The following is a 9,079-nucleotide window of genomic DNA, read 5'->3' as shown; positions in this document are numbered from 1 at the left end:
CTCCAATTTACGCTGCAAGCACTAACATGTCCGGCTAACTGCTTACTACAGTTATGTTGCTGATGTAGAACTACTTTTGAAGCCAAAGCAAAACAAAATAACATTAAACATGAACAAAATGACATTTTTCGTATTTGCTCCATCCAGGTTTTGTTAGAAAAAGTTCAGGACTGGGACAACCATTGTATTCTATATCTACAGCGTTGAGTCCTGAAAGACGGATATATCCGAGTTTTAGCTAGCATTAGCGGCTCTGTCAGGCTCTTCATTTGATTCAGGGAAGTTTACTTTCCAGCAATAGTCTATGTGTGTGTGAGTGTGTGTGTGTTTGTGTTCACATGTATGCCAGGTCTGCCGTGGGCCCACTGGGCTGCTGGCAGTCATGCTTGTATTCAGTGTTTGATCAGGCTTGTGAGAATATTCACATAGATCCTCTACCTTTTTCCCTGTCTGTGCACATGGACACACACGCACACACGTGATTACTAATTAGTTAGTTAGGTATCTACTGTTTACAGTCATCATTAGCATGTTTTTTATGAAACAACAAAGACAGAATATAAATGTAACTCCAAAATAAATCAGCGGACAGAAATAAACCACACAAACAGCCAAGATCTCAATCTTTCACACCAGGGATCCACCAACACATCCCAGATCCACTTTTATTTTATCCTGTTCCATCAATATTTTTTTTCCCTGCGTCAGCTCGAGCCCATACCTTACATCGCAGCCAATTTCCCATATTTGAGAGCTGCTGCTGCTATCCTGCCCCTCCCAGTGGGATAGGGAGTAGTGTAACACTGCATCCTCTGCCATGTGAGACACACTGCAGCACATTGAGATGGAGCATCGCCTCCGTCAAGGACACGCCGGCTCTCCCCGGTATGTATAGGGTAGATGACTTCGACACAGCGAGCTGAATATAGATTCTAGGTCACGCTGAGGTCAGAGGTTGCCCCATTCATTCATTTTCTGTGGTCATGTGCTGCGGCCGAGGGATTGAGACTCACGCTGTGTCCCAATTCCACACTACATAGTAATGGTATGCAGGATGTGCTTACAAATGTTCACAGAAATAGCTGTTAATATGTTAAAAATACTGTCCTTCCTGTGAGCCTGATAATCCGACCTAGTAACCCTTTGGTCCTCACTCCATTATTCTCTCTGACATTGATTTTGTTTCTAGCTTTTAGTTCACTTCAGAGAGGTTATTTTACAGTATTCAGCGATGTATCTGTAAAGCTTACATGATTTTCAGACAACACGGAGCTGTGATATCGCTAAGGCAGTCAATATAAAGGTTTTTTTTTATCCCTGGAGAACAAGTTAAAGGTCCAGCATGTAGGATTTTGGGACATTTCAGGTTGTAACCAACTGAATACTCCTCGTCTCATACTAGCCTACACTGAAAACTCGAAATGCCCTCTCAACAGCCAGTGTTTGTCCATCTTGGACTACTGTAGATACATGGCAGTGCAACATGACAGACTCTGTGGAAGAGGACCATGGATGTAATAAGGAAAATCTGGATAAAGCATTCCTATGAGAGCTGCTCAGTGGTGCATGAGGCCATAAAAGTCTAACCTCCTGAAAATTGTCTGGATCTTCCGCATAGCTTCCTCACTGTGCAGCCCATAGAACGTGCCCACTAGAGACTTTAAACAGCTGTGTGGCCAACTTCCTGTTTAGCCCTCTGCTAACTTGATTGGGAATCAAACAATTCAATGGTGCAGCTCTTCTAGACTTTCCAAATGTTATCGAATGGCTCAAATTCTGAAGGTGAAATTCTTTTTGTGGGATTGTGACCCTCAAAGAAATGCATCTAGCAGGTTAACAGCTGCTTCTTTCACAATGTTAGCTTATAGCTAATTGGTCTGGCACTGTTCCTGGAGGCTTGGAGAGGACCTGCTCCCTTTATAGATATAACAGGCTCATTGTAAGGTAATGAAATGATTCTTTCGGGTGATTGTAGACTACTGAAAACACAATTATAAATATATTTCATATCTGTCATTAAATCCTACACACTGGACCTGCAACAGTTGCTATTTATATTTAAGTTGCACAAGAGAGGTTGTCAATTGTCACCATTTTTCTGGCTCTGGCACAGGTATATGGATGACGTCACCATCTGTATCCACAACGCTCTGATCGGCTCAGCTGTTTTTTGCAACCAAGGAGACAGCCGTTCATGAGCACAACACTAAAGCTACAGGAATTGCTGAAATGTGATTCAGAAGTCTGTTGTTTACTGTACGAGAATAAGCTGAATGTTTTTCCAAAGATTTGAAACTATTTTTGTTTTTCCAGATTGCTTCTGGGGCTCTTTTTGCTAATCTTACTATTGTGCGTGTGCAGCAGCATGGCAGGCACTTAAGCATGCATCTTGACTAGTCGTTACTATATTTAGTAGTTTTTTCAATTTGTACACACTTCAGACTCAAAACCTACTGAGATCTTGAAGAAGTCCTGGTGCTTTAGACACGTAACACAACGTTCTTCACAAATTAAATGCACGATTATGTTAAAGACGAGAACAGTGGCTGACGTGCGTGCGTGCAACGAAACCATACAGTAGGCAGGGAGGTGGGCAGACGAAAAGACAGAAAGATGGACAGACAATGAACTGAAAGAGTGAAGGAGAGCTGAAGGAGAGAGGACAATCACAAGACAGGGAGACGCCGGGGAGTTGAGTTCAAACTGCTTTTATGTACTGTTTTATAGTAGTCCTTGTCGCTCGCCCTCTGTTTTACACACACTCTCTCTCCCCTTCTCTTTCTCTTTCTCACACACAAATGCACGCACACACACACACACACACACACACACACACACACACACACACACACACACACGTTAAACCAGCTCAATGAAAACCAAATTAATTCAATTCAATTTCAGGTGAATATGCGCACTCACAATTTAAACCAATTAAATGTTTTTTTAATCCAAATGAAATTTACCTCACATGTAGACACACACACACTCGTACACACACTGTCTAAACCGATATAAAGCAGTGTTTAAGGAGAGGCTGGCTGTACAGACGTTTATCGCTTCTCTCTTTGTTTACAGATGGCAGGGGGTCAGGGAAGGACACGAGGAAAAAGGGGGGTGCAACAATAGTCGCAGCCATGACAGTAACACACACATACACACATCACAAGTGCATGTAGACCCCTAAAGGACCACAGCCTCCCTTTGATAGCAGCTAATTGGCATCCCGCATCACAAATAAAAACAACAAGAGCGTACTGTACACGCATCCTCCCTCTGACGGCCGAAGCTCAGAGAGGAAACGGCTCTTAAGATTGAAATTCAAGGCTGTAATTTCTCCAACTCTGCTTTTTTCAAGGTTCAAAACGCCCCTGAGCCAAATTATGGTGCTCAAATATTAATGGCTACATTAAATATAAGGAATATATTAATCTCTGTGGTAGAGGAAAGAAAGAAAAACAGAACAGGGAGACTGAATTATATTACCAAGAATCTCTCATGTTAGACACTTTGATGAGCAGGATACTGCGGATTACCAGTGCAAATGCACTTTATGGGTATAAACCTTCAGTGATATCTACACAATAGAGACATTAGAGTTGGGTTTTTATCCACCTCTGAGCAAATAAACCATGAAATCCCTCAGTTGGTGCCCCAATTCTTCATTTCAGTCGAAAGAAATGATCACACTGAAGCATGTTACACAAGGAAAATGGATTCAAGTGCAGCTTAAACATGCCCTCTCTCTCTCTCTCTCTCTCTCTCTCTTTCTCTCTCTCTCTCTCTCTGTCATTTCTGCTGTCACTCACTCTATCCTCCCCTTTTTCTTTGTCAGCCTCACAACACAGAATCACAATGCTCATTTGCAATCGCCCTTTCATGAGGCACCATGCGCCGTGCCGGACTCAGACCCAGCCAGTGTGTGTGTGTACGTGTGTGTGAGAGAGAGAGTGGGAGATGGAGAAGGGGGAGGGGTGATGCTGAGGAATCGTAACCTCCTCCTTCCATTTCCATCTCTCTTTCTGCTCTCCGGCGCTCCTTCCTTCGCTAGCTCTCACGCTCAGCTCCCACTCTGCCCTTTTATTCTCCTTCCCTCCTCACCTCGGCGAGGGACGGCAGTATCTATAATTGTGTATGAATGTGTGTCAGTGTGTGTGTGTGTGTGTGTGTGTGTGTGTGTGTGTGTGTGTGTTTGTGTGTAGGCCCGAGGCAAATTGGCTGTAGCATTCCATCGTCGGTCAATCTCTAGTGATGGTCTAGCTGGGTTTGACACTGCCACCCTCCATTATACTCCTTAAACTAGCTCTTTGTCTCCTCTCCTCTCCTCTCCTCTCCTTGCTCCCTCCTTCTCATTTCCTTCTTTTTCTTTTGTTGCCTTTCTCACCTCTCCATCTCTAGCTATTCCTTTCATTCTCATCTCTTTCTTCTCCCAGCCCTTCCTTTCCATTTCTTTACTTTCTTTTTCTTTTCTCCTATCTCCTTTCCTCTTCCTTTCCTTTCCCTGTCCTGGTCTCTTCTTGCTGATGCTTTCCCTTTCTTTTCTATTCTTTTCTTTTCTTTTCTATTCTTTTCTTTTCTTTGAATTCCTCTCCTTACGTTTCCTTTCCTTTATTCATTTCATTTCCTTTCACCTAACCTCTCTATGGGATCATCTGCCATTTTCCTTCCAACCTACCACCAGGATCAGCATGATCATACTTAGTGTACATTATACCATTAATGTCAGCCTCAAAAAGTGGCTCTATACTCTTTCTCCAAACAAATCTGAGGATTAACTGAGTTCAGGGTGGTGTTTAGTTCACTGGACATCCTCTTCATTTCCCCTCAAATCTTTCCTCTCTAAACACACACATGAGCTGGCGATTTAACTGCAGCCTCCTGCACTCGTCTCTACCTTTAGGGAGAATATGCTGAGAACAAAGCAGAGAGGATAGAGGGAGGATATAAAAGACACACGAATAGAGGGAGAGGTCAATAGGGTGTGCGGTGAGAAGATGAGTGAATGAACAGCTGCATAAAAGAAGGGCTTGGAGTGAAGGGAGGGGAGTGTCGAGAGAGGGCGAAAGGTTGATAAAGAGTGAAAGAGATGAAGAGAGGGAGCAAGGATAGGAATAATCACAGGTTTTTCTTAAAGAAGGACCTGTTCAGTGAGCAGAACTAACATGAACTAAGTAGCAAAGACTCTCACCAAAACAGACAGATGACTTTGTGATCTCTCCCTTCTCCCCCCTTTCTCACAGCCTCTCTCTGAAACACTTATCAGCTTTGAAGTCGCTGAAAAAGCAACTGTAGTTAAAGATTGTCCCTCCAAATTGCCTGGACCTCTCCTTCAGTGCCTCCTCTCTGGAGACTGCGGAGTAGTCTAATATTTGATTAGCATGACACTGATTCATGATGGGGCCCCCTTAAGTGGCAGTGCCAGTATCAAAGTGAAGTCTTCCTGGAATCTGATTGATTAGTTTTGATTTTAAAGGACTGTTGATTATTGAGTCTTATTCCCGACTCATCAAATACTGATGCTTTGGATTGGTTGGTCGGGCCGGCCACCAACCCAAAGCACTAGTATTTCTCATACAGCAGCACTGTATTCCCCCTCTGTCTGAAATGCTCCGTTTTAGCTCCTGTCCCTTTAACGCCCCTCTCCTGATTGGTCAGCTCACACAAGCCTGAGCCGCACCACTCACTTTGTCTCCGGTCGGCTCTGTTGTGTTTTCAGCTTTCAGTTAGCTTCACTTCTACCGTGAATGTATGCATAAATTACGCAAATGTGTGACATAGTGACGTAGTGTGATGTCAGCAAGTCACGGACTTGAAAGTGGGACTACTGACAAGGCGTTTCAGGCACTCCAGGAGCGGTGTTTTCTGTTAGACATCACTCTCATAAGAGAATGTTTATCCCTCCAGGGACTGCGGACTGCGACCATGAATGAACCTTTAAGTTCGGCATTGAATCTGTTATGGAGTCTTTATGTTGCAACTTTACATTTCCTTTGGTTCAATTTTAAATGTTATCTCGCAGCAAAGCTGTGATAATGGTCTGGTTAGGTTTCGGCACAAAAAACATTTGATCAGGGTTTGGAAAAGATCATGTTTTGGCTTTTGGACATGTGCCTAGCTCTCCGTAAAAATATCCAGTGGCGTCACACTTACAAATGTTGAAACACAGTCATGAACTGCTGTCACTGGCTTGACAACCTTCTCACTGATCCCATTACCATCCCCTCTGTCCTATATGATAGTCAGGTCATTCACATGTAATGTGAAGGTGATGTGACACGTATTGAAATGTCAATATGGTACTTAGCCTATGACCAGTGAACGTATCAGTGGTTTGCACAGATGTTAACTGCCAACATTTTGTCCTGGCAACTGGGCTGCGTCTTAATCCCTACGCCACAATCCCTCCTGTCACTGAGACAGTTGGTGTTTTATTCATCACCCATCTTAACAAACAAACCAAATCTGACTGAATATACTGTAGCTTAGAGCACCAACACAGTTATCAAAAAGCTAATTTTATACCTCTACTCTTGCGTCCTGTTTTGATCGGACTGTATTCTAATATAAAAAAAAGTTTGCTGTGACTGAGAGGAACTAAATCTGATCAAATTGCATTCAGTTACACATCAAACCTAGATAAAGAGATGGAAAATGGAGTTTGTGTGTGGATCAGGGTTGAGAAGCGCTGATAATGCAACCAGGTGGCATGGAGCTTAAACAGCAAACTAACACACTCAGCCAATTAGCAAAATTGAAAATAGAAATCCATCAAACTGTATAGTCAGGGCCCTGAAGCCGGAGTAAAATTATGTGTCTGCTCTCAATCTGATCCATTAATAGTCATCACAACAGCTGCATAGAGCTGGCACTTCATTAATGATACGCTGTACCTACAAACTACTTCTCTATCGTAAAAACAAAAGAGAAAATCTAGGGGCCTTTCAGTGTTGTCAGACTCAGGTAGAAAGATGTATTTTACCGTAACTCTGTCCACAGGAATTAACCTCAATGCCTCAGTTCAAGTTGTCACCTCTCTTGACCTCAGCATCCTGTGCAATGCTTGACCTTTGCCCTTCCACTGAGAGGACAGATCAATAAGCATTAGGTAATTTACTTGAGGGGAACATACATTTAAAGAAAGTCCATATATGTAACGTAGAGGAGATGTAATTCCAGAAGTGGACAGTGTAGTTTACAACCTGCCAAGAGGACAGGCAATGCCTGGGTGTCCCGCACACTCTGGGGATTAAGGAGAGTTAAGTTCATCCATCCATCCATCCATCCATCCATCCATCCAATCCACCTGATTGATAACACTGAACAGTACCCGACTGTGTGTTGCCAGGAGAATAAGAGACTGTGTTTCCCTGGCAACTATTCTTCAAAGGCCCCCGCCTCTCTCCTGTCTGCACTGTCTCATGATGAGATTCAATGATGCAAGCGCAGCAGCAGTAGCGTTAATAGTTACAACAGTCAGCGGCTAAGACGGCGCTGGAGTTGACAATGAATGAGATAAGCTTAACGAGCTTAGTCCGTTGTCAAAATGTAAAAATGGGAAAGAAAGAAGCACCTTCTAGGTTCTCAGATTAGACTGATTGAGCCTTTGGAACGGTAACACTGATCATTTTGGATTGAAGCTACAAGCTAAATCTTTTGTCTCTGAGTACAAGTGCCTCTAACTGCTGTGTGTAACCTTTTGTAGCACAAATGGTGTGACCAATAAGGGGCACTTAAAGGTCCAATTTGTAGGATAATAGATTGTTAAATCTCTTTCTCAACTGTCAAATAGGCTACTGGTTGGTAGGTCAGGCTGGGCACCAACCCAAAGCGACAGTATTTGACGGGTTCGGAATGAGACTCCACAATCAAATTACAAATTAGACCTTTAATGCTAAAAGGCAATAAGATTTTTTTGGGAAATAATATTTCAATTGACTATAACGTAAAAGGGGTTGCTCATAGTGACAAATTATACTCTGCACTTCCTCTTTGCGCTGCTGAGCACTTTAGCCTGTTTTAGCTCACTGGCCACCCAATACTGCTGTTTTGGTTTGTAATTTTCTATTTTGTTCACTCCTATCACCCTTTTAGTGAAGTTTTCAGGCACACCAGGCAGTCGTGTTCAGTGAAAAGGCTCTAAAAAACCACCACACATCGACTGTGCAACACCAAATGGCAGGCAGACAAGGTTAACGGCTAGCTAGCTAACATTATGATGCATTTAGCAACTAAAGAGCAGATATTAATCTCAGGACATAACAGAGACTACAATATAGACTACAATATTATTGGGTTGACAAACACTACTTCAGATTAATGCTAACGTTGCTTCGTAGCCTATATCTGCTAGATGTGTAGCCTAATTCAGTGAATGTATGCTAACATGTTGAGCCTGTTTTACTATTATGTTTACTACCCTAAACACTCTTTCAGTGAAGTTTACAGCCAGGCAGTCGATGTCAGTAAGAAAGCTCTTAATGACCACACCGCCTGCCCAACACCAAAAGGAAGGCAGACAACATTAACGACTAGCATAATGCAGCATTTAGCAGCTAAAGAGCCGGATATCAATCTCAGGAGATAGCTGAGTTTAAACAGAGCTAAAAGGAGAGTGAATGTTGGTATTACATTCATTAGGTCGACATAAACACGACTTCAGATGAATGCTAACGTTGCCCCTTAGCTCTGCTAGATATGTAGCCTAATCAGGTGAATGTAGGCCTATGCTAACATGTTCACTATGTTAGAGTTGTGATCACAGCTTCTTCCTGTTGTCCTCAAATGGGAGAAAACACTAGACTGTTAACATTGTTAGATGGAGTAGCAGGTTAAATCTGGATATATGAAGTTTCACTGCAAAGCTAGTTAGGTAATAATATTATATAAAATATCATCATCTAAAAAGCTAATGAAGGCAAACTAGCACATCAGCCTAATTAGGCCTGCATAATTATCATAGCCTTATGTTTATTTGCCCTCTATGGCTCTTTCTTTGACCGTGATGTTCTTTCCCCTTGTTGACTCAGTGCTTCAAGACTTCTACATTCCTGTCTTTCCAGACACTGTGCCGCATGAGATG

Source organism: Pagrus major, chromosome 3 (genome assembly GCF_040436345.1).
Source record: "Pagrus major chromosome 3, Pma_NU_1.0".
NCBI classification, from domain to species: Eukaryota; Metazoa; Chordata; class Actinopteri; order Spariformes; family Sparidae; genus Pagrus; species Pagrus major.
The sequence above is the reverse complement of the archived record's forward strand: the minus strand, read 5'-3'. Positions refer to the sequence as shown.